Source organism: Equus przewalskii, chromosome 30, assembly GCF_037783145.1.
Source record: "Equus przewalskii isolate Varuska chromosome 30, EquPr2, whole genome shotgun sequence".
Lineage (NCBI taxonomy): Eukaryota > Metazoa > Chordata > Mammalia > Perissodactyla > Equidae > Equus > Equus przewalskii.
Window position 1 is genome coordinate 6,212,145 of NC_091860.1, and position 26,900 is coordinate 6,239,044.

At 46.8% G+C, this 26,900-nt stretch overlaps 1 long non-coding RNA gene across 3 annotated transcripts; it reads left to right on the forward strand.

The window, feature by feature from the left end:
* On the forward strand, positions 1-25,499 carry LOC139080440 (uncharacterized). 3 transcript variants are annotated; one of them, XR_011534956.1, is made up of 3 exons: positions 1-103; positions 377-431; positions 24,765-25,499. It is a non-coding gene; the product is annotated as an uncharacterized lncRNA (long non-coding RNA). The 3 variants fall into 3 exon arrangements; XR_011534955.1 differs by lacking the exon at positions 24,765-25,499 and adding an exon at positions 6,929-10,681 and having other exon boundaries at positions 377-482; XR_011534957.1 differs by having other exon boundaries at positions 9-103; positions 377-482.
* The last annotated feature ends 1,401 nt before the right edge of the window (positions 25,500-26,900 follow it).

The following is a 26,900-nucleotide window of genomic DNA, read 5'->3' on the forward strand; positions in this document are numbered from 1 at the left end:
GAACCCAGCAGCTGCTCTTGGAGAAGGAACATGTCCAGGCTTGGTAAGCATTCATGCCTTCCAGTGGCAGAGACTGTAAGATTCTTCGTTGGGAGCAATCTTGGTAAGTGGGAGGCGACAGTTCAAGGAGCCTGGGTGCGGGGATGGGAGGCTGGGGCCCGGCTGGCACAGGGGCTCTCAGGGGGGCTTCGGTGCTGATGTTGGCTCATCCTCCAGGAGTTGTGACAATGGTTTGCAGCCTTTGGAAACTTGCCTGCTCAGGGCATGAGGAAGGAAGCGAAGGATTGACAGATCAGCCCCCTTTCCCTGAGAGGATGGAGGGAGACAGTGACTTCAGATAGCGGAATGATAAGGATAACGTTCTTCCTCTCTGCAGTGAATATAAAGTGCTCTATCTGTGGAAACAGTTGAGGAAAAGAAGCAGGAATCTGGTAAGAGAATATGCACTTGAGGCTTACCTTTGTGCGTGAGAAATCCGTTCAGTAAGTATTTATTGAAATCACACTTGAAACATATGCACGACCCAGCCGGAGCCAATCCCTTCCTTGAGGAGTTCTCATTTAGTGCAAGAGGCAGGTGACACATGACAGATGGAACCAGTGAGGACATGAGAGGAAATGTTAAAAGGTGCTAAGTGTGTGGGAAAAGCAAGGGATGGGGAGACAGTGGGACTGGAAGGAACACCACTGGGCCTCTAGGGGACCAAGTGGCTCCCTGGGCTTCCTCTCCAGGGCTGGAGGGGAACGGGATGCAGCCGGATGGGATTGGTCCATCTTTGGAGGAGGGCAGACTCCTCCAAGGGGGCCCGGGGGAGGTGGTGGCGGAGGGACGCAGAGTCTCACTCTCGTGGGCTGGGAGCAGAGGAGAGAGGCTCACCAACCGGCTGGATGACCTAATAAGGCTACTTCCATCTCGCCTGCTCAGAGTCCAGCCTGAGAGAGGACTCCCTGTTCTCCCTGGCAGGGCACGAGGGCCAGTGTTTAGGATTTCTGAGCACCACTGAGTGTTCCAGCCAGAGACTCTCCATGTGACCTTCCTCAGCTCCTGGGGGAGGGGGCGGGGGAGGGGAGGGAAGGGAAAGGGCGCAGGGAAGAGGGGAAGGGCGTAGGGAAAGGGGGAAGGGTGTGGGAAGGAGAGGAAGAGTGCAGGGAGGGGAGGGGGGTGCAGGAGGGTGGCGAGAGGGAGGGTGGAGGAAGCAGGGCAAGTTTGCAGGGAGGGGAGGAAGAGGGTGCAGGGGGGAGGGAGGGAGGTGCAGGATGGAGGGGGAGGTGCAGGGAGGGGTGGGGAAGGTGTAGGAGGGAGGAAGAGGGTGCAGGGGGGAGAGGGAGATTCAGAGGGGAGAGGGAGGTGCAGGGAGGGGTGGGGGAGGGTGCAGGGGGGAGGGGTAGGTGCAGGGAGGGGAGCTTCCCAGGCACCAGGCTCTTGGCTGAGACAGGGCAGACAGGAGAGAGGGCCAAGGAGAAACGCCTGGCCTCCAGGGTTCAGGCCTGGCTTTTCTGAAGCAGTGTAAGCTGGGGAGGGAGCTAACTGAGAAGGTGAAGACTGAAGGACTGGGAGGCATCTCCAGAGTGGAGTGTGCGTATCTGACTGTCAGAGCGTTTCTTCTCAAGGCGCGCCCTTGGCCGGCAGCAGGGCTGGGGCTGGCCAGGTGTCCCCTCTCTCCTCCATCCTGAGGAGGAGGAGGGGGATGGGGAGGAGAAGAAGGAGGAAGAGGAGGAGGAGGCCGGGCAGCGCTGGGCTCACAGCACCGCCCTGTCCGGGGTCCTTTCTGCAGGGCCTGGCTCTGATCGCCTCCCACAAATCAGAGACTGGAGCTGAGGGGGTGTGTGTGGGGGGGTGGTGCCATCAGAGAGCGTGTTTTGAGGACTGAAGTTTCCTTGAGGGACGGGGAGGCAAGGCCAGGGGGAGCGCTGTTGCCTGTCAGGTGTCTACACTGGGCTGGAGTCGAGGGCACTCAGTCCCAGAATTCAGGGCTTACATGAAAGTGGTCTCTATCACAAGCGACACGTTTCAAGAGTCACCCAGTTGTAGTCACTAGCGTGTCCACACATCCATGCCCTGCCCAGGGCCTGGGGACTGGGCGGGGAGCCCTCCCTGTCCTCCCCAGGCCCGCGTGTGGCCCCAGGGAGAGGTGGGAGGGAGGGAGGGAGGGTGCCGGCCGGGGCGGGTAGCCTGGTCACTAATGGCTGTGGGACCGCAGCTGGCCAAGTTCCCTCCCCTCTCGCCCTCTGCCACGGCCTCTGCAGGCGGGGGTTAGATGAGACCAGTTTCTGGACCTGGGCGGGCTGGCCAGAGGAGGGTGAAAGAGGGCCCAGGGCAGACTCAGGGAGGCCGGCCACCGCGCGGCCATTTAGAGCACGTGACAGGCCGTGATGCCACCACGTGCTGTGAGGGCCGTCCTCGAGGCTGGCACTGAGGGAGGGAGGGACCCCACCGCCTGAGGTGTTGGAGCTCCGGCCCGGGCGCCCTCTGCGCCCCTTGCCCGGCCGCGGCCCTGCTGTCCCAGGCTGAGCGGTGCCAGGGAAGGCTGGCAGGGTGGACTTTGCTCATTTAGAAGTCGGAAAAAATGCCAGGAATTCACAGTCCGAAAAACACCATTTGGCTCCTCATTTATCTGGAGACCAAAACAAACTCACTTGACAGATTGTGGGTCCAGCGAGAGGCCCTGTGGAGAAGCCTCCCGCGCTCGGGCATGTAGGTTTCCAGCCTGTTCCGCACTCACTGTCGCTGGGACACACAGGGGCAGGTGAGGCTAGCACCCGCCTGGAGCAGGCAGCAAGGCTGGAAAGCCTCTGAGAGCCCCGGGCCTCTACCACGGTGGATGGACACTTTCGTTTCTTATTGTTTATGCAGAGATTAAGATCCGTGACACAGGGTGATATGGAAAATCTCACCCTAATTAGTAAGTGGGGCCCAAAACTTGTTTCATGAAAGGAAGGGATGCATTATTGAAGGTTAAGTGAAGTGACCCAGGGAGGTGAGCCTGTGCAGCTGGTGGAGGGGGAGGCGGTAGTGGTCCAGCCAGACAGAGTCCGCCTTGGGCCAGCACCTGGCTGGGGCCAACAAGAAAGTCCCCTTACTCCCCTGGCCTTCTCCAGCATGAAAGGGGGACCTGGGGTTCATTGGCCAAGGACATGGTATGTAAAATCACGTCATGAAGTCCTCTACCATTAGGCCTTAGTAAGGGAAAGTCTGAATTTCAAATGGCAAGACCTACCTGTGGGGGCAAGTTGCTTGGCCAACTCAGCCTTTGCATCTCAGGCTGGTTTTATGGTTCTTTACTTGGCAAATATTAGAAGTCTACCACGTGGCCGGCACTGTTCTAGAAGCTTGGGTTCTATCAGCGAGCAAAACAGACTGAGCGCCCCGCCCTGGAAAGGCTGGTACTCTCCGTCACTTGGGTCACCTGCCCGGTGTCCTGCTCTCGTGGGGCTGTCGGGGGGCTTTGGAGCAGAGGGCGCAGCCCGGCTCGGAAACTCACGTCTCCGCCGGCTTCGGTCTCCCCAGCAGGCGCCTCGCCTGGTAAAGGGGACAGGAAGGGGACTGTCCCCACGGGGCTGCGGCGAGGGGGAGCCAGTAATGTCTCCTGCGGGGTCCTGCAGGCCGGGTGGCACGGTGGCTGCGGGGCCCCACTCGGTGTGCAGGCAGTGTCCGGGACATTCCTGCTTCTTCTGCCTGGGGATGGGGAGGGGTGGGGGGGCGGGGGTTGAGGGAGTGGCCACTGCCCCCAGGTCAGCGACTGCTGCCTCCCCCGGGCAGATGGTCAGGGCGCTCCTTCACCCTCAGGCGGCACGGCCTCTGAGCACTTTGCTTCTTGGACTTGGCAGGATGTCTGTGCTGGGCGACAAGACTCGCGCCCCTCCTCCCAGCCTCCCCTGTGTCGGGCTGTCTGCAGATGACTGCTGAGACGCAAGCACAGCCCTGCCTTGAATTGGCTGTGTGGCCTGAAGCCACTCACTTAACCTCTCTGGTCTCAATGTCCTCATCAGCAGAATAGAGATCATAATGCTCAATGGTGAGGGGTGCCATGAGGGTCAGGTGAGACAAGAAGGTGAAAGATGGCAGAACTGTAAGTGTGGAGCTAGTCTCCTTCATCAGGCCATTCAGAGTGGCTCCCTTCTGCCCAAAACTGCACCCCCAAGCACTATCTTGCAGTCCCTGATTTCTTTTCAGTATCACCTTCTGGTCTTCAGCGCAGCGTGACCTTTCGGCACACTCGTCCCCCTCTGGCCATGAAGGCAGCTTGGACCCTGGCAGCGTATATAATGTCCACATCTGTTGGACTGGGGGCTTCTCAAAGCAGGGGCCGTCTTTCCTCCTCTGAGTGGCCTCTCCTTCCTCTTCCCCAGAGCCTGGCGTGTCAGCAGTGCTCGGCAGGCATCTGTTCCCTCGTGATCAACACATGCACGAGTGAGCAGCCAGCCCCTCTCTCCTGGAGACCTGTTTACTTTGTGTCCTGTACGAACCTGTCGCTCGGAGATCTAAATTTAGACTTTCCTTAGGCCAGGAGCCGGGGAACGGGTTTGAAATGTATTCCTCAGGTCTTGACCTTCTTTCTTGGGCTCCCAGAGGCACGGCCCAGTGGCCAAGTCCAGGGCACCTTGCAGCTTGGAGTCTCGGAGGAGATTCTGGTTGAGCACAGGTTTTTGGCCACCACCCAGGCTGCCTGGAAGGTCCAGCGTCCCGGTGATCCCGCAGCCTGGCCTGGAATACCCCACGGCTTGTGCTCCCCAGCCGGTCTGTCCTGCCCTCTCCTGGCCGCCCGTGGCTCCTAGAGCTCTTCTCAAGGACTCCGGATGACACTCACGGTGGCTCAGATGTGCTGCTTCTCTCTGGGAATGGAAAACTACATGGGGTTCTGCTGGCAACACCTGGCAGGCGAGCCCAGTTACAAAAGCCGATGGGGAGTGAAGGCCATCTTAGGATACTGTCTCCAAAGATCCAGCTTTCACCTGATTGAGTGCTAAAATGAAGACATTACCACCTACTGCAGGACATAGCCTGCCTGAAGGATCGGGTCAATTACTTTACTTCTCTGTTCCTATTTTAGTGTGCCTCTGCTTATAGTCAATCATGTAGTAAGAGCACCCAGATTACCTGGGCCGGGAGAGTAAAATGACACCTGTTGAGATGATAGATGCTGATGAGGGCTCATGAGGAAGCAGAGCGTTGGGGTTCAACGAGACTGAATCAGAGAGGAAATGGTCCCATCACACTGGTTTTTCATTGGCCACCACATATCGTTGTTTTAAAACCAGCAGGTATCAACTTCTCTTCTGTGGTGACAGAGCTGAAGGATATGTGCGCATAAGGGCACACTCAGGCCAAGGTGTTGATAGAGTAAGGTGATGGCCCTCAATACGCTGAATGCCTTCCAGGATGCAAGCCCTTGGGCAGTACCCTTCTCTTAAATCCAACGGGTCCTATCATCTGTTTTAACCAATGGACTGCCACGGCATCTAAGCTACACTAATTCTGGGCTCTGGCCTTATAGAGGCCTTACAGCACCTGCTTTTGCTCTTTTGGATGCCCTGAGCTTCTGTGTAAGAGGTCAAAGTACCCTGATGGAGAGACCACCAGAGGGACCTGTGGAGAGACCATATGGAGAGACAGAGAGAGGTCCTGAGATTATATAGAGAGAGAAGTCCAACTGTGTCAGTGTGCCCGCTGAGCCCAGCTGCTGGTAGCCTTGCCAGCTGAATGTTCCCACACACGTGACCCCTAGGAAGGCCCGCAGAAGAACCACCCAGCTGAGCCCAGCCCAGAGTGAAGAATTACGAGAAGTGCGGTCACATGTCGCTTAGCAACAGAGATATGCTCTGAAAAATGCGTGGTGAGGCACTTTCTCATCGTGCGTACATCATAGAGTGTAGTAACACCAACCTAGGTGGTGGCCCACTACACACCTAGGTTACAGGGCGCTAATCTTAAGGGACCACAGTCGTGTATGAGGTCCATCGTTGTCTGAAACATCATTATGAGCCTCATGACTGGCGTAACATAGTTATGGTTTTAAGTTGCTAAGTTTTGGTGTAGTTTGTTATACAGCAATAATAACCAAACAACTTAGTTCTTAGGACAGATCTTTTAATTTTACCTCTAACGGGGACACTTGTGTGTATTGCCATCTGTATTTCTCTGGGTTCCCCAGAGAAACAGAACCAAGAGGATGTGTATATATATATATAGAGAGAAAGAGATTTAATTTAAGAAATTGCTCACACAATTGTGGAGGCTTGGCAAGTCCTCAATCTGATGGGTGAGGTTGGCAAACTGAGACTCAGGAAGTCCTGGAGCTCAGGGAGTTGTAGGTCAAGTCCAGACCCAGTCTGCTGGGAAACCAGCAAGCGCTGATGCTGCCGATGAAGGACGAAGGCCGTCTGCTGGGGAATCCCCTCGTGCTCAGGGAGGTCAGCCTTCTATTCTACTCAGACCTTCAACTAATTGGATGAGGCCCACCCACAGTGTGGAGGGCAATCTGCTTTACTCAGAGTCCACCAATTTAAATGTGAATCTCACACCAAAACACCCTCACGGAAACATCCAGAATAATGTATGGGCATTATTTAGATAGATAGATAGAATATCGGTACTGTGACGCAGCTATATTGATACATAAAGTTAACCATCAAACCATCTATTGACAAAAAACTCGTTTTCTTTTATTTTGTTGAGAAGGTAGTATGTGCTTTTTGGAGGGAGAACCTGACTAAAGAACAAGGAGACCTGAATTGTAATCCACCTCCTGCCACTAACTTTATCATCATTGATCCGTGGATCCGTTGATCAGTGATGGCTCCATTGATCTAGACCAGAGGAAATTAATTCTGAAAGGTCACTGGGTCAGGTCATTTTTCTGTCTCAACAGTAAATATGTGTGTGACTGACTGTGTGATTTTCAAAATCAACTGTGTGATTTTCTTCCTAGGGGAAGACATTCTCACCTAGAAGGAACATCGGCTGGTTTGGTTGAAGCGGGTAGCAGAGGAACACTGGGTGCTCCCTCTTCAGCAGCCATCCATCTCCCCTGCTGGGTGGCGCCACATTTGGTTTGGTGGGCTGACCCCATCCTTGCTCCAGGGTGGACCTTAAGTGACTAATACCAGTCTGGAGAATCCTGCCTGTTGGTCCAGGGGAAGACACCTGGCCTGAATTTTCCCAATTGAACTGAAACTCAGAACTCATTTTTAGTGTTTGGGGAAAGAAAAAGATTTCACATCTTCTATGTGTTCTGGCAGGTATGTTGATATGAGACCTAGAATAATTTCAGCCATTTGCTACATGAAGGAAGCCAGCCTAAGGGCCAAGACAACATGTGGAAGAGAAGAGAACCAAGGATTGCAGGAAAATGGGACCAGAGCCCTGAGCAATCCCAGTTTGAAACCCTTGTGCCTCTGGACTTCCCCTTGGGAGGCCTAATGCACTCTTTTTAATTTCTACTCCATTTCGAGTTCAAATTTCTGTTACTTCCAACCCAAAGCATCCTGATTGGTGCATGATATGCCCCACCTACCTTTCCAGAAGAGCTGAAACTGTCAACCTTCGACTTTAGTGTCCTCATTATGAGGGGCTCTGAGAATCAGATCACTTTCCTCTCTGACTAGTTTGAGGTTTTACAATTCCCCAAGGGGCTCAAATGGAGCCAGAGCTCCTGCTGCGGTCAGGCTGAAGGATGCACACCTTTGAGAATTTTCCAAGGCAGCAGGAAAAACAACTCAGATCACAGTTTCAAATAGATTTGGGACAGGGCAGGGCAGAGCAAGACTGTTGACAGAAGCATCTGGAAACCTGTAGGACTGAAATGTCCCCCTCTGCTTCCTGAGCCTCATAGGGAGAGTGGCTGTCTGGCCAGGGTCAAGTTTCTCTCTGTTTCTGTGTATATGGAAAGACCGAGGCCACGGTCGATTATGACACGTAGTTAAATGTTTAGAAATTATATAGAATGGACATCAGAGTTAAATTTAGGAAAGTTCCAAAGTTACACTTTTCTTCTGAGTCTCTGGCCCATCTTTTCTCCTTTTATTTTTCAACCAAGTAGCAAATGTTCACTGCTCTTCAAAAACTTCTTTTAGGAGAGGATGGACCATCAGCTACATACTCTTTAGTATAAATAATGTAAGATCCTAGAATCTCGGGGTTGGAAAGACCTTAAACTTCATCTATTCCAGAGTGGCTTGAATGTTGGCTCCACATAAGATATTTCCACGTGGAATTTTGAATGTGATCTTCTTTAAAAAAAGGGCTTTTGTAGAGGTAATTAAGTTAAGGATCTTGAAATGAGATCATCCTGGATTATCTGGGTGGGCCCTACATCCAATGACACGTGTTTCTATAAGAAGAGGAGAAGACACAGACGGAAGAGGAAAGAGACAGGAAGAGGCCTTTTGACGATGCAGGCGGAGGCTGGAGTCATGCAGCTATAAGCCAGATCCCACCAACGATGGCCTGCTGCCACCAGGAACTAGGAGAGCGGCAGGGGACAGATGTTCCCTCAGAGCCTCCAGGAGGGGTCAACCCTGTCGACACTTGATTTCTGACTTCCGGCCTCCAGAACTGTGAGAGAATACATTTCTGTTGCTTTAAGCCATCCGGTTCAGGGTAATTGGTTATGACAGTCCTGGGAAACCAATACATACTCCATTCTTCAAATTATCCTTGAGTGCTTTGTATAAATCCCCTCCGAGTGACTGTTTGCTCTGTTTGAATACATCTAGAGGCTGGAAACTTACTTCCATCCAACAGGACCCATCCCATCCTCAGACGGCTTTGACTGAACACCTTCCACACGCGGCCCCATCCGCCCTGAAAATGTCCAGCATTTCCCCTGAAAGCATCAAAGCCTTTGCACTTGGAGTTCCATCTGCTCTTTGTCAGGTCGTTCTCTCAAGTCTTGGCTTAAATATCAGTCCCGCGAGAGACTGTGCCTGGGCATACACACCGCCTCAGGTAGGGCCCTGAATCCATCACAGCATCCTGCTCATCTTCCTCGCAGCATCTTAGAAACCGGTACTCAGCCTAGTTACTGGTTAGCTTGCTCAGTGTCTGCCCCCTAGAGTATGAGCCCCAGGGATCCGGGAGCCTGCTTGTCTCTATCATGGTATCTCTTAGAATGGATATTACATTGTATTGTGTAGAGAGGATAATATTTCTGAGATATAACATCTCATTTATCGTAAGATGCACCTTTACCTCATTTTAATGAAAATGAGATACATTTGCTATAGTTTTAGATGTGATGAGATAAACAAACCAACTCTTTTTCTTTCGGGATTTCCTGTTCTCCTGCATGCCTTTTCAAGTATTCATTCCTCATTGCTTCAAGGGAGAGGCCTTCACAGGATGGAAAGCTGAAAGAAAATCAAATAAGAAAAGCCTTTGGATTTTGTGTTTCCCCGAAGCAGAACCACCAAAGAGATTATGCCAGGTGCCCAAGAGGGTGGGAGCACCTGAGGAAAGTTCTCGAAGTATAAGAGGGAAGGATAGCCTGAGCCTTATTCCACACAGTAGGAGGAAAGAAGAGACTGAGAAGTAGTGACAAGGTAAGACCACGGTGATGAGCCTCCAGAGGCGTGGGGAGTCCTAACTCCAGGCTCTGTGCCTCTGTTGAGGGCCCTACGTGCCCGACATTCTTCTAAGAGCTTGGAAGCTTAGCCCACTGAATCCCCACTGCACCCTATGGGCTAGGAGTCAGGATTCTCTTCAAATTGCAGAGATATAGATGGAGAGTTCAAATAACGTGCCTGGATGATAGAGCCAGCAACTGACAGTGCAAGGACTTGAACCCACGGGGTCTAGATCTGGATTCCTGCCCTCCACCACCATGCTGATGAGGACTCCCCACAGCTTCAGAGCATTTTGGGGACCCAAGAGTGGAGGAGCCCTGTGGCGTATGTTGCAGGGTCGGGTCTCTGGAAGCAGCAACACCGCATGCATGTTGTGCCTTTGTCACATGTCTAGGCAAATGGGGCGAGGGACAGACTGGCCGAGAGCTCTGTGTGGTCTCCCCCATACCTCCATGTCACAGAAGCAGCACCATGACACCTGCCCTTAACGTGGCCCAGAGATGGTGCAGAAGGCCAAGGATGTCACGTGGACTGCAGAGAGGGCCAGCTCTGTAGCCATGTGGGAGGGTCATGGCCAAGGGTCAGAACGGAAGGATGGCTATTGCAGGAGATGCCTGCATGGACATATGCCTTGAGGACTGGACGTCCCCTCAAAATACTTGGTGCTAACAGAACCTACTAGAACTCAGACACAACCCCAGGGAAAATGGGAAAACCTCAACTTAATAGATATTCCATTCTTTGCAAAATTGGCTTTTTAAATAGAAACTAAGTTGAGTAATAGAGAAGCTAAGTTATCCTTCTTGCATATCTGAGAGTCAAAACCTTTTTACACATAGTGCTTTCAATAAAACTTTGTTAAACAGATGATTGAAACAAAGACGTTGAGTAGAAATCTGCTTCCTGTAACACGTCAGCATTTGTTCTGGTTCCCTTCCTTGGGCCACAGAGAACTAGTTGAATCCGTCTTCTATCAGATAACTCTTGTTTTGCCAAACCAATCATTGACAACTCCATCAGAGGGCTCCTCATTTGTCACACTTTTTTAAGATCAACAATATTGAGACATAATTTATATACAATAAAGTGTACCCATTCTAAGTGTACAGTTCAATGAATTTTGACAAGTGTATATACTTGTGTAATGTAAATGTGGAATGTTTCCATCACCTTCCAGATTCCTACAGGACCCCCTGAAATTGCCTCTCCCACTCCACCAATATTGACCTGAGAAAACCCCTCTTCTGCTTTCTGTCACTCTAGATTAGCGTGGCCTTTTCAAGAATTTCGTATAAATGGAATCATATGTTGTGTTTTAAGTCTCTATAAAATAAATGGAAAAGCCAGAGAAAGCCCATTGAACAGAATGGGGCTCACTGCTGTGAATCTGCTTGGCCAGCTGGCCTTGGTGCTGCCCGACTTGGAGACAGCCCACCTTGCAGGGCCAGCATCATGCTCTTCCTCCTCTCATGCTCTCGCTCAGGCCCCCTTCTCTGGGGCACTGTGTTCACTACCACTTCCCTTCCCTCACTCTTGGAGCTGTATTTCCTTTCTTGGCCCACATCTGCCAACCGGGAAACTAAACAACAAATGATACCCCTGGAAAAGCATCTTTGCTGAAGAGTTTGCCAATCTTTGGGTAGAACCAGACAGGAAGTGTGTCCCCTCAGTTCTTACTGACATCCCAGATAGTGTAAACTCCCCACTTCCTGTGCAGCTGGCTCGGGAACTGGCCTCTCTGATACAGCGAGGGAAGCTTCAGTTTCTCATTATTTAACTTTTGGACACCCGCTTGCTCTCCTGGCTCCTCGTGCTGTCTTTCCCTCTCTTGTCAAGAGTTTTGTTTTCTTTCTTCATCTTGTTCACCTCCAGACTGAAAAAAGTGTGAGAGAGTGTGATGGTCTAGTCTTTTAATCATTTCCTCTTCTCCCTAAACCTGTCTGGTTCTTCGCTCATGTGCAGGACATTTTTTATGACTGAGTAGACAGAAATGGGCTTCTGGAGCCCAGCTATCAGTTGACATATTATTGTTATTCTTCCCAGTAAAAGCACTTCCACAACAGAGCAACTGGGGGAACTGAATGTGTCTGCAGAAAAGAGCAAACGAATATGCAGTCCCTATAGACCTGAGAACTTCACCCTCCTCTGGTTCTCTGGAGCATGTCAGTCCAGGCAGGAGAAATGCCTGTAGCTTCCACAGTGTGTAGGCTGGGCCAGTGGCTCTCAAAATGTGGTCCTCAGACCAGGAGTGTCAGCATTACCTGACGTATTAGTTATTTTTTGCTCGGTAACAAGTTGCCTCAAAACTTAGTGGCTTTAAACACCAATAAGAATTATTATTTCTCACAGTTTCTGTGAGTCAGCAATTTAGGAATGACTTAGCAGGGAGATCTTGGCTTAGGGTCTTTCATGAGGTTGCAGTCAAAGTGTTACCTGAAGGCTTGACTGGGGCTGGAGCATCAGCTTCCGACGTGGCTCACTCACAGGGCTGGCACACTTGTGCTGGGTGTTGGCGGCAGGTATCATTCCTCCGTCAGCTGCTGGGGTGTCCTCAGGATGTGGCGCTCAGCCTTCCCCCAAGTGTGTGATCTGAGAGAGAGAGTATAGAAGCTGTCATGTCTTTTAGAACATTGTTTTGAAACCGCATGCCATCACGTCCATCAAGCATGGTTGGAAGGGAGTCACTAGATGTAGTCCATGCTCAAAGGGAAGGAAATAAGACCCCACTTTTTTTTTTTCAAAGATTTTATTTTTTTCCTTTTTCTCCCCAAAGCCCCCTGGGACATAGTTGTATATTCTTTGTTGTGGGTCCTTCTAGTTGCGGCATGTGGGACGCTGCCTCAGCGTGGTTTGATGAGCAGTGCCATGTCCGCGCCCAGGATTCGAACCGATGAAACACTGGGCCGCCTGCAGTGGAGCACACGAACTTAACCACTGGGCCACGGGGCCAGCCCCAAGACCCCACTTTTTGAAGGGAGGAGTGTCAAAGAATTTGTGGATGGATGTTAGAAATATGTTACCTGGCTGAGAAATGCAAATTCTTGGGACATCTAGACCTACTGAGTTCAAATGTCTGGGGTTCAAGTCCAGAAATGTTTTCACAAGTCCTCTGGGTGATTTTGATGCTGGTTAAAGTTGGAGAGACACTTTAGGTTAGACTAAAGAACACTAAAAAAAAAAAAAAACCCTTAACTCACTTGTGGATAACTAGGTGAAGCCTTACCAACCAAGGCTCCCTTCTAGAAGCTGAGTTTTAATGAATTTAAGAAAAGGTGCCGACCTTAATTCAAGTTAATCCACAGGAAAGAGGTGGTAGGCAGAATAATGGTGCTCATATCCTAGAAGCCTGTGAATATGTTACCCACCATGGCCAAAAGGACTTTGCAGCTGTGATTGATTAAGGCTCTTGAGGCAGGAGATTATCTTGGATTTTTCCAGATGGGTCCAAAGTAATCACAAGGATCCTCATAGGAGGGAGGCAGGAGAGTCAGAGAAGGAAATGTGATGATGGAAACAGAGTTAGAGAGAGAAATGAAGATGCTACACTGCTGGCTTTGAAGACAGAGAAAGGGGCCTTGAGCCAAGGAATGCAGGCAACTTCTAGAACCTGGAAAAGTTAAGAAAACGGATTCTCCCCCAGAGCCTCCAGGAGGAATGCGGCCCTGCGACACCTTGATTTTCGCCCAGGGAGACTCATTGTGGGCTTCTGACCTCCAGAATTGTGAGAGAATTAACTTGTGTTTTTGAAGCCCCCTGTCTGTGTAATTTGTCACAGCAGCAATAGAAATCTGCTGCAGAAGCGTTCCTGTCTGAGCCTCCCTTTGGGTGCAGTAGAGAGGAGAAGAGGAGTGAGATCATCTGCTCCCTCACATGGTCCCACGAGGAGGGTGGACACGGATTTCATTGCCGAGTCTATACTTGTGTTTTTACCTACAGAAGAGAAATGCTGTAGAACTGTGCTGTCCAACATACTGGCCACTAGCCGCATGTGGCTATATAAATTAATTACAATTATATAATATTAAAGAGTAAGTTCCCAGTCCTCCAGCCACATTTCAAGGGCTCAATAGCCAAACATGGCTAGTGGCTAATGTATTGGGCAGTATAGATTTAGAACATTTCCAAAATGTTCTATTAACATTTCTAAAAGTTCTATTAGGAAGGCTCCTCTAGAGTCTTTGATCTTTCCCAATTTTCAATAAGCTTTGGCAAAAATCTTGTTCCACATCTTGGCCATGGCTATGATGGCAAGTTGGCATATCGGATTCTTTGAGCTCTGTAATCTATATTTATTTACAGTGCTAATTAACTAGGTTTTAAAAACCTGTACTTCAAAGGCTCCTAGGGATTCAGAGGTGCCACAGGGACCAGAGCAGCATGTCTGCGTGTCCGTGGGTAGATGGGGGTACAGGACCTGCACCACTGCTTTGACTAGAACAGCTTCCCATTTTGTTTTTCTTTATTGAGCTGATTGTACGATTTCATTTGAAGAAAGATTCCATGGCTTTCAAAAGAAGAAAAGTTTGAAAACTGTGCCTGGAGGGAGGGTACCCACCCCACTTCTCCTTTGTCCCCCTCTGTAGTCCCCTGGAAGTCATCTGGACAAGACTCCTTCTCACTAAAGACCATAACCAGAGCAATAAATCATTTGTACTTAAATACCAACATGGATTCATCATCTGGAGATTCTGTATTTGTGAAGATTTCTTCAAAAACTCCATCCAAAAAAATTATTTTAGAGGATGCTGTTAATTTTAAAAGCAGTATATAGGGTGGATCATTTTCCTCCTAGGATTAACTCAACTGTTTCGTATTTCTATTCCGAGAAACATCGTATTTTGTCTTATTTATACACAGAGACGTGCACACATGTACTTTATAGAACACCGTACTTGTCTTGTTGCAGTAAGGTTTTATAGTGCTTCTGGCCCAAACCAATAAAGTCTGGGTAAAAAGGGAGGGTCTTTGGAGGTTTCTTCAAACCATGTAATTCTCAAGCCCCGAAGGGCTTCTCGGCAGACCTGACAGCCCCATTGGCTCAGGGGAGTCTGGGAGCAAAGGGGTGGGACCCTCAGGTTTGATGAAGTCGTTCAACTTTTATATTAAACGTTAAAAGCGTTGAATGGGTTGAGGTCACACTTCTTGCCTCTGACAATAATTCCACTTTTATCAGATACTATCTTGTCTTAGATATATTTAAACCTCCCAGCCAGAGCGATACTCCCAGGGAATGCCAAGCATGCGCACGCTCTTCCCTCTCCCTGGCAGAGCGCATGCTCACTGAGTGCTGGCTGAGATGATTGTCTCCGGTCGCTGTGGTGTGCCCGGGTCGCAGCCTCTCTGGGCCTCAGTTTTCTGATCCCTGAAAATCCAGGTTTGTGGGTTAGAAGAGCTCTGTTTCCTTCTAGTACGGAAGTTCTTTGATTACCTGATGGATGAAAATTATTAGAATCAACTAATTCTCAATTTTGAGGTAAAAAGAGAAATCCATCATGTATGATAGGAATAGAAAAATTGGGCCATGTTTAACAGCAATCTTTATTTCCACTTAAACTACCAATACATCTGTAGCCATGTACGAACGAGAACGAGTCTCACTTTAAAACTCCATTGAGCACAGTAGGGCTGGCGGTGGATGGACCTACAGCTGATGGGGCTAACGCTTAGGACCCCTCATTTCAATGGGCCCTTCCAAGGCCCTGGGAGGGGCCTCAGCAATCTGACTAGTGTTCATATACTTTGCAAACCTGGAAAAGCATGGTATTTTAGCTGCAATTTGTTAGGATTGCCAGCTCCTTCCATTCATGCTTCCCCTTCTCTTGGGTGAGGTTGGGGTGGTCTTGGGCATTTTTGGGATCCAGATAAAAAAGGTGAGTTGGGGATGCATTTACTTTGAGTTTAGCAGGATACATTCATGTGGTTCCCTGCAAGGACTCTGGAAAAATCACCAAGGGCTTCTGGGGTTTTCCCATTCCCACAAAAACCTGGTGGATGGGTTAATGAGCAAACAATTCTCACGAAGTAGGAGAGTAGGAAAGAAGAGGAAAATGAAAAAGCCTGAATGAACAGTTTATCTTTGAATAATCAGTCCTGTTTCAACAGCAGGACCTCGGAATCAGGCATGGCGGGAAGAAGGGCTTTGGAATCAAGTTGAGTTCAAATCTCAGTTGTGCCAAATGCCAACTGTGTAATTACGGATAAAAGATTTTTCTTTGAATCTGTTCCCTCACTCGTTAATGAGGCTAAGAGTGACTGTTTCCCAGGGTTGTTGTAAACTTTGAATGCTATAATATAACATGCACATACTAAGCATAATAGGCACTCCATAAATTATAGCTTTTTAGAAATCATGCCATGGAATGTTCTCTTATAGTGCACTTAATTTGAATATCAAAAATTCCAAGCAAGGGAGAATATCTCCTTCAGAGATTATTGAAATTGGGAGGGGCCTTCAGGGTTTAAACAAGGAAATTAGGGCTTTGCAAAGTGGTGACTTCCATGGGGTCATGCCCCTAGGAAGTAGCAAAGTGGTCTTAGAACCCACATGTCCTGACTTGGAGTATAGTCAGACAGGTGGGTCCCTTATATTGAAAGTAAATCAAGGAGTGAGTGCCCTGTGCAGAAGGCCATGTGTGAAGCCTCCTGGGGCTGGTAAAGAAAGGCAGTTATTTTCGCTCAGTGCCTGGGAACTGTACATATGTTCTCTCAGTGTAAACCTCACCACTGCCCTATGAGGAAGCTGCAATACAGCCCCATTTTATAGATGAAAAAACTGAGACTGAGAAAAGCAAAGAATTTGCTCAGGATCACACACACATAAATGACAGAACTCGAATTCAGTCCCAGGTCTGTTCGCCCCCAAAGCCATGCCCTCCCCCCGTTTTACAATGCTCTGTCCTCTGAGACTTGGCCTGAGTCCACACAAGGGCTCTCTCCATCTTTGACCAACGTGCTACAGCAAAGCCACTCATTGGGGTCCTGCTTCCTCCTGCGACTACAACCTTGGTGATGCCGTGCAGGCCACCATTTATTGGTCACCTGGACATCACTAAAATACCTGCCTTGGGCATGTTCATGATTTCCTGTCAGAGGTTTAAAACAGTTTGTCACAGTTTTCTCAGAAATATTTTTCATAAAGTCAAAGAATTAGGGAGGAGGCTCAAGAATTTATTTAGGTCATCGCCGGAGCAGACACGCACTTGAACCCAACAGGACTTCTGCAAAGTTCTTTCGCTTAAAAAACCCTTCAGTTCGATGGTTCTCAGCCTTGGCTGACATTAGAACTACTTGGAAAGTTTTAAATGATACCACACCCAGGATCCACCCAAGACTAATAAAATCAGAGTCTCGGAGAATGGAGCCCGACACGGCAGTTTTTAGAAGTTCACCAGACCAGGCTAGTGTATAACTGCTGAGGTTAGAAAAAGATTGGATGGCCTTCCTCCATAATCCTCTCCAATGCTGAATTTCTGACACTTTCCAAGAAACATCGCCTCATTCTTAAACAAGGTCCCTTCTGTGGAGGGTAGGGTTCCGCAGCGGTTTTCCACAGTAGCGTGGAGATGTGCAATAGTGTAGTTTTCGTTAAGGGTAAATTGTTTCCATATTATCAAAAGCTTTAAGGACTGCTCATTCCTTCATCTAGCAGTTCAACTTTTAGGACTTTATCCCAAGAAGAATTAATAAATGTCTACAAAGAAGTTCATTAAAGCATTATTTATGACAGCAAATTTTGGAGACAGCCTAGGTATCCAATACTGGAGGTGATTGTGTGAAAAAGCTACAATGTATTCAAATGGGAGAACATAACCTTTCAATTTCTATTTAGGTTCATGTTAACCAGCATAAGAAATGCTGTAGTAGGAACAGTATGAGTCAATTTTTGGTTAAAAATATATGCATTTTTCATATGTGTGGGAAAGATATTGAAATATTACATTATCAGCTGTTGCCTCGCATGGTTGGTTTATGACTGTCTTTTTCCCCTAGCTTTATTGAGATATAATTGACATATAACATGACTGATATTTTTGTGCTTTTCTCTTTTTCATTTTTTATTGAGGTAACGTGGGTTTATAACCTTATACAAATTTCAGGTGTACATCTTTATATTTTGTCTTCTATATAGACTACATCATGTTCCCCACCAGAAATCTAGTAGGCGCCCATCACTGTACAGATGTACTTTACCCATTTTATCCCACCCCACTTCCCTTCTGGTAACTACCAATATGTTCTCTTTATCTATGTGTTTGTTAGTTTATCTGCACATATGAGTGAAATCATACAATATTTGTCTTTCTCCATCTGACTTATTTTGCTTAGCATAATGCCCTCAAGGTTCATCCATGTTGTCACAAATAGCGAGATTTCCTCTTTTCTATGGCTGAGTAGTATTCCATTGTAGATATACACCACATCTTCTTTATCCATTCATCTGTTAACGGGCATTTGGGTTGTGTGTGCTTTTCTCTCTTGCTCACTCTCGGGAGCTAGGGGAGTGTCTCTCTATGGACCGAGTTCTGTCCTAACCCAGGTCCCAAGGTTTAGACTTTGGAATAAATATTATGGCCTCCATATTGGCCATGGTGCAAGTTATTCCCTTCAATGCTCTGTTTCATCAGCCCTCTGTCTTACACCAACGTCTCTCGATTGATTCAGAGTTTGGTGAGGAAAGGGATGTGATAAGCAATCTTCTCAAAAAGTCCAATAGTAAGAAGAGTGCAGCTCTGGACTGGATCCACCCCCACCCTTTATATACTATATTTATTACATGCCATTTTACTCACACAAAACTGCACTACAGCTCATTGCATTAAGCGTGACACCAAGTCAGCCCAGGGGCGTCAGTGTCTCATGGTAAGTCATTGTAATAGCTGGCAAACAAGTCATATGCCATGTGTAGTAATATAATGCTAAAGCTAATCTTAGCACTTGATATAAGTTTTCTTATTTTATATTTGCAAATGCTTATTTTACATAGAGAAAAAATAATGCCTCTTTATATTAGAAATTGATCATGATTAAACAGAGAAATTTTTAAAAGAATAATTACTGCTGTGCCCAACAGAATGTTCAGGCTTAAAATAAGGCAAATTATGTAGTTTTGGTACTAGGTGATTTTTAACTAGCAATAATTATATCGATTACAGTATACAGAATTAATGCCATGTGCCTGAAATTTAACTATTCATCCCCAAATAGTACATTATAATTATGTTTTTTCATCACCAAGGGGCACCTTTTGAAAAAGATTTTTATTTTATTGAGGTCATCAGGACTGGTTTTTTTAATGCTCGTTTGAGTTTTCCAAAATTTCTGTTTTGAGGGTCATTATTATTTAAGTAGAAACAACAATTAAGTGGTCTGTAGAAAATGCTAATTTAAAATCCAATCTAGAAACGCGTGTGCCTCCTTTCGTGGGTTATTTTTCATGGCAAGCAGAACTGGAATTTGCTGGAACAACTGTTCAGCTGTCTTCAGAAGAGGACATGCTCCATTTTTGTTGTTGTTGTTAAGTTCAGCTGTCTTAAGGACAGATCAGGCCATGCTCTCTTTTTTTAGCTACCCAGATCCCCCTTGACTAGTGTCAATGGCTAAAGTCAGATGAGTTTTTGGGAGAGTATCAGCTGGACTCTCAGAGAGGAGGATGTGCTGGAAGGAAAGTCCACAAGAGAGTGTTAAACCTTGCTCCCAGGAAATAGCACGTGTTTGTTGAATGAATACATGAATAATATATTTGTTAATATTCCTAGCAGAAGAAAACCTTGAGAAAATTGTGTTTGTGGCTTTAAAGAATTCGTATGATATTAGGTTTAGATGTGGCTGGGAAAGGAAAAAGAGGCAGGGGAAATGACAATTTTATGGAGTGTGTTCACTCTACCCTCCCTATGTGGTTCTAGCATCCATCCATGGCCACAGAGGCTGCTTCCTCCTCCTGGACAGACAGGGCCGCAGTTGAGGCTTGACGCGAGAGAGCAGTGGACATTGTTTGGCAGCTGCTCAGCAGCTGCTGACATTGCAGGAGGCCAAAAGTCAAAGAGGAGGATGGCTTTCCAATCGAATCGGGGAAAGGCATTTCTATTCTGGGAGATGCAGAGGCCCTGAGTCCACAGTGGCACCCAGGGAATGGGCTGGGCAGGGAGGGGTGGTCACCAGCCGTTTGGAAATTGTCGATTGCCAGGGCCCTCGGTCCATCTGAACCGAGTCACAGCACTTTCACTGAACAAATCTGCCCATAGGCTGATTGATACTGATTCGCTCAGGGAAATGCCGTTGCCCTAAACTAGGATTTATTCTACCAAGCGTCCTCCTGGCTCATGGCAAGGATCAGGGGCCACTTCGTGTGATTTCTGGCCATCACAGATGTCCCTCTCAGCCCAGCCTGGTTATGACTTCCCCAGTGGTGTGTGGGGTGAGAGAATCAGCTCAGTTTGTCACACTGTTGACAAGCGATATAGGTGCATCCCCAGCCAGCAGGGAAGTGAGTCAGAGCATGTGCTGTGGTCTCAGCTAGTCCAAACCCCAGCCAGGGCGGGGACAGAATGGGACAGGGCTGGGATCAGGGGCAGGCGAGTAAGGTTGAGTCCTACAAATACAGGTCAGATCCTGTCCTCATTTAGAATTTCGATATTTTGTTCATTATGGATTTTTTCATTAATTTTGATTTTCTAAACTACTGCAGTAACATGTTCTTTGCCCTGATTACTGAGTTTTGGGGCTCCCTTTTATGTTTTGCACCCAAGTTGAGCCCCTCACTTTCCCCCCTCATCTTGATTTTGCCCAGCCCACTCACTCACCAGCTCTGTGAGGTTGGACAGTCACTTTAAAGCCAGCTTCCATCGTTTGTAAAATGAGGTGATTGATACAGCCCATCTGATAGGATTTTGTAAAGTTAAATGAGATAATGCACTTAAGACTCTCAGTGCAGGGCCTGGAGTACAGTCAGTGCTGCGAGAACATGGGTCAGTGCCCAAAAAATCCTATTCTTGCCAAAAAGAACCCCCTCCTTAGAGACAGAAAATGGCCCATCAAGCCATTTCTGGACACTTTGATATTGCTCAGCCTGTTTGTAACAGTGATCCAGACTCTAACTTGGGCAGGGCTCCCAGTTGTTAAAAAACATGAACAAACCCACAGTTCCCAGGATAGAAGAAATGCCCTTGGCCTAGCATCAGCCAAAATCGCGCCAGTGTTGAAAAGCAGTGGGAGGTGCTCACCTCTTGGACACACTGGCTTGAACTTAGGGATTCGCCAGGCGTGGGTAGGAATTATGGGCTTGAGAAATAGACTCACTCACTCAGGTGAACACACGCACCAGCCAAGGCTGCTGTGTGCCCTGCGATGTCCAGAAACCCACACTAGGAGTGAACTCAGGGTGGAAAGATATGTTAAGAAATCCATCTTGCCAACCTTCCACAGATTCTACGATATGATGATTTATGCTTTCAGTGAATATTTTACCATTTCACAACAACCATTATTTGCTGTCTCATATGAATATACAACAGTAAAACTGGATAGATTTCATGTTTACCAGTAATATTGAAATCATCTCTTTGAAAATTTTGAAAAACTTTCAGCCAAGAGATTCATTGTAGACTAGCGAAATGTGTGCAAGTATTCCATGTTTAAAAGCTTTTTGCGTCGAAAACCTCCGTCCTAGTTCCTAATGCAAAATTCAATTCTGAAAAGAATAATGAGGGAAGTGATCGATGAACTTTTGATTTCAAACCTCTTTACTGCCTGGAATCTGGAAATAGCTTGTGAGAGACAGAATAATGGCCCTCAAAGATGTCCCCATCCTGAGCCCCAGGACCCGTGAGTATGCGAATATGTTCCCTCCCAAGGCAAAGCACACTTTGCAAATGTGATTCAGTCAAGGATCTTGAGGTGGGAAGATTATCCTGGATTATTTGGTTGGGCCCAAATTAATTACAGGGGTCCGTAAAGTCAGAGAGCCTCTCCCTGCAGGGCTTAGAGGGAGATGCGGCTGCAGAAGAAGGGTCAGAGAGGTGTCACGTTGCTGGCTTTGAAGATGGAGGAAGGGACCACAAGCCAAGGAATGTGGGCACCCTTTGGAAGCTTGAAAAGACGAGGAAATGGCTTTTCCCCTAGGACGTCCAGAAAGGAATGGAGCCCGGCTGACACCCTGATTTTAGCCCAGTGAGACCTGTGTTGGGCTTCTAACTTATAGAACTGCAAGATAATAAATTTGTGTTGTTTTCAGCCACTAAGTTTTCAGTGATTTGTTATAGTAACAATAGGAAACTAATGTTAGTGCCGTCAAGTCAGTCCCAAACTCCTAGCAACCCTGTGTCCAGCAGAGCAGGACCCTGCATAGCTTTCGGCATCACAGCGACATGCAGTTGCCAACTGACAGATGGGTGGTGTGGTTCCCTGCCCAGGAAACGAACCTGGGCCGTGGCAGTGAGAGTGCCGAGTCTTAACTCCTAGGCCACCAGGGCTGCCTAGGAAACTAACATGTAGCTGCAATTATGTAAATTTCTGTTAGTCACTTTATCACATACTGTAGATTTATTGGATGTTTACAAGCAAATCCTAACATAGTATTTTTTTCAATTTAATATTTTCATTGTAGGGTCTTCCATCCCAGTTTTCTTCTCATTTATCTCAGGATGGTGTGTCCTTCAGACTCCTGATGGGCCACTAGACGTGAAAAGGGAACCTGGAATTATTCCCCAAGAAGCTGCTCCTTCCAGACCCGAGGCAGGCCGCTGCACCCCGGGACGTGCCCAGGGAGAACAGAGCCTGTAACCATGGGAACTGGGCCATGGAGAGCAGGATGTAAATCCTTGAAATCATTTTTAATGAAACATAAACATTGAGTTAGCATGAGGGCCACAGTTTCTGGGTGGCTGGTTCGAACTTTGGCAATCAGCATGGAGAGGGAAAATTCTCCTATTCTAATGGCCTCCAGATGTTCTTCTGGTCCCAGCCGAAAATTTCTCGTCATTTATGGTTAATATTTTTGTCAGCAGCAGCGTTTTGTTGTAATGCCTCCAAATTGGTGGCAGAGGCCAGCATTCATCAAACAAACTCCAAATGAGAGCTTAATCTTGGGGTCACCTTAAGTCACCTGTTGTACTCCATTTAATCAATAATTGCGTAATAGTATAGCCACCAGAATTTTCTGTTTGTATGACAATGAACCTCATGACCATCTGACGACAGTCAGTCACTGAACTCACCTATAAGTGAGATGTCCTATTTTGACAATGACTGGCATCCTGGCCAACGTCCAGAAGAAGGAAACAAAGATGTCAGATGGTAGTCATCCTGAGTGAATAAGAGGCAAAAGGTTTATTGCAAATTATAATGAATTTCTTCATCATAGAATTTAGAACACAAGCTCCATTCACATCAATTGGGGAACACTGAAGTAATGATTTTTGAGAAGCAATCTTTGGGAAATTCAGATTTAAGCAAAGACGATTTCCGTTTTTTACAACAATAATGTTATAACCACCTACACTCAGTAAAAGGGGACTACCCAGGATCTGCTCTGGGATGTGCCGTTAGTTATGTAACCGACTCTAACAATAAGTGACTGACTTATATTCATGCTTCAGTTTCCTCTATTTGAAGAATGAGGAGGACACAGCTTGCCTTTCTAGAAGTCTCTTCTGAGAATTGCTGTCTATGAACCATCCTGAATGCACAAGGAAAGGACTGCAAACTGCCTTGAGCGATTGCAGTGAGTCGCCGCTCGCCGCTTACGTCTCAGCAGGGCCTGGTGGACTCGGTTATGTTGGGAAGGTGCTTAAAAAGGCTATGCTTACTTGCCTGTTGAGAAGGGACTTGATTTATGACTTGCTAATAAGTCACATCCAGGTTGTCCTGCAGCTTTTATCAAGTGCTTCTATCCATGCTTATATTCATTAGTGTGAGTAGCTAATTTCTGAGGTTCAGCCACCAGGGCATATGTTTTCATGGTTAATTAGGGGCCTGAGTTATAGGCCCCTCACACCACTTAGCAACTGAATCATTTGTGGCTACTGACAAGTAATAGAATCTCTTTGGGCCTTTGTATGTTGATATAAAATGACGATAAATCATTTGACTGCGTACTAAGTCTTTAATCATCGAGCCCCCACCCCAGCCACCCACCTAGCAGAGTACTTTAGGAGTTTTACTGCTTACAATGAGGAAAGGTCCTCGGCTAAGATATTAGAACTAAGGAAAGATGTTCAGGACTACAGACTCTAAATATATGTGCGGATTTCTCATTGGGGAAAACAACTCACTCTTGCCATGTGGTTTCTCTTCTCTTCTCATTCGGGGTCCAGCACAGGTGGTGTCAACAGAAGCTCTGACTAGTGGGTCCAGCCCCACCCAGACTGACTGGCAGGGTACACAGCTAGAATTGACAACACTTTAAAAATACAGTAGTCCCCCCTTATCCATGTGGGATACATTCCAAGACCCCCAGTGAATTCCTGGAACCACAAATAGTGCTGAACTCTATATATACTATGTTTTTTTCCTATATGTACATACATACCTATGATAAAGTTTAATTTATAATTTAGGCACCATAAGAGATGAACAACAATAACCAATAATAAAATAGATCAGATATATCTAAAATATATCAAAATATAACAAGATACTGTCATAAAAGTTACTATAGATCTTAGCAACCTCAGCATATAATTTTTTTCTTTCCCTATTAAGTCGAGAACTTTCACCGTTTCACATAAAGGAAGCCCTTTACAGCTTCTCTTTGGCGTACCCAAATTGCCAGCATCGCCATTCTTGCGCTTTGGGGCCATGATTAAGTAACGTTAGGGTTGCTTGAACACAAGCATTGCAATACCGAGGCAGTCGCTCTGATAACCCAGATGGCTACTGAGTGACTACCGGGCGGGTAGCATATACAGTGTGGACACGGTGGACAGAGGGGTGATTCACATCCCCACGGGACAGAATGGGACAGTGTGAGAGTTCATCACGCTACACAGAATGAAGAACAATTTAAAACGTATGAATTGTTTATTTCTAAAATTTTCCATGTAGTATTTTCAAACTGCAGTTGACCAGGGATAAGTTAAACCGTAGAACATGAAACTGCTGATACGGGGGCACTTCCGTTTTGGTTTTGACAAATTCTCTCATCTGTTGGTAAGTATTTTGAAAATTTAAATCACACACTCATTCTTTCATGACCTTTTTCTACAGGTATTCGCTGTATAAAATCTTCTCAGACTGCCCCAGCCCCCTTGGAGCCCAAGGCTCGTTTCCATCTGTAATTCCACCATCTACAGTCTCACAGAGTGCTCTATGACTACCAAGACAACAAGCGTCTGTCCCCAGTGCTCTGAGGAGTCCGACCCTCTGAAGCAAGAAAAAGCTGAAATCCTGATTTTTCCTCCTTAAAATCAGCATGAAATCGCTTGCCGGTTCCTGATGGTGTGCCAGGATGTGATGTGATGAGCTGTGAGGGATGACGGGAAAGAAGTTCTGTTCCAATATTAAATATCTCTTTGTCCTCTCCATCCCTTCCCCTGATCATATTGTTTAAAATAGCACAACTAGAAGGACCTGCAACGAGAATATACAATCATGTACTGGGGGGCTTTGGGGATAAGAAGAGGAAGAAGGAAAAAAACCAAAAAGATAGGCAACAGATGTTAGCTCAGGTGCCAGTCTTAAAAAAAAAATAACAGTAGTAGTAATAATAGCAACTATAATATATAATTATAATTTTATTATATATTACATATAATATATGGATATATATTATATGTTATATAATTACATGAATGATATGAATGTATAATTATATGAATTAGAATTATGAATATATAGTTATAGTTTATAATTATAATGAAGAGAGCTAGCATTTATTAAACCTGGATTATGTGTCAGACACTCTGCTAAGCATATTACCTTCATTATATCCTCTGATCCTAAGAACAATCCCAAAGCAAGGCACTGTTAGTTTATTCATCCTTATTGAACAGATGGGCCTGGAAGGACTAAGATATTTGCCTTTTGGGTCAAGCATTGTCTGCTCTCTTCTCTTCTTTTAAAATGTGTCCATCGATTCCTTGAACAAAGATTTATCGAGTGCCTGTGTCCCAGGCCCTGTTTTAATCACTATATACTCTCTGGAAACATGTGATGTCTTCTCTTTTGTTCTAAGAGATGAAAGGAGGTGGTGTAAGGGTAGTGGGCTTCTGAGAAAATGAGGCACTGCAGACCGCAAAGTCTACTGGCTTCCCACTTCTGCCCTGAGAAACAGCAATGAGAACCTCATCCCACAGGTGGATTTCTGTCCTGCTCACCTTTTCAATTGGGTAGGGAAGATGATATCTGGGGAATGTGAAAGGTCCTTACTCCAGGCTTTGTGCAGAGACTAAAGGGGGAGGTAGGGCCTGAGAAATGATGGGGCAATTCCCAGGTGTGAGAAAACTCACTAATGAACTCAGCATCCTGGTATCTCCATTTAAAAGGGCCTTGGAGGTCTTTGAGTCCAAACCTTAGACCAACTCTCTATCCAGTGCAAGATCCCCTCTTGATAAGTGGTCAGAGAACCTCTGTTTGCATACTTTCAGTGCTGGGGAACTCTCTACCTCACAAGGGAGCCCATTCTGGTGCTAAAGGCTGTTCTTCACAATACTGAGCCAGATATCTGCCTCCACATAACTTCCGCTTACTGGGCCCAGCTTTGTTCTCTGATGTCATGCCAGATAAACATTCTAATTCCTCTTTCATAGGAATGCCTTTAAGTGTCTAAAATCAGTTACCTTGTCACCACTAAGACGTTTTTCTTTCTCTTTCAGCCTTCCTTCTTGTGTTATGGTTCCTAAACCCTTTGCTCTCCTAGCTGGAGCAAGAGAAACTGGAAGCTAATGGGCTGAACGACTTTAAGGGTCACTGGGAAGAGTTATTAATAAACACGCCTTAAGTGACAAGAGGCTGTGAAGGGGGGCTGGGGCTTCTCCTTTGGCCATTAGGATGTGGACAAAGAGTATCTAGAGTCAAAGAGGTCTCTGAGGTCAGGGCTCTTTTGGCTGGTATTTGAGCCCCTAAATAGTGCTCAGGACACTTGGAATAGTCTCTAGAAGGCGAGGCTGCACTCTGACATAGTACCAGGAAACAAAGCTCATGGCTTTAAGACCATCCTTGCTCCTGGCGGTTTTCGTAGCCATCTCTGGGGAGAATTTTATTCACAGTCGGGAACGGGATGGGTGGCGTTAAAGCTTATGGATTCTCTGATGCTCTAAACTGCCTTGGAGACGACAACTACCATAAATCTCAGTTCCCACACCTTCATAAATTATTATTTCCCTATCTTTTGTAAAGAACTGA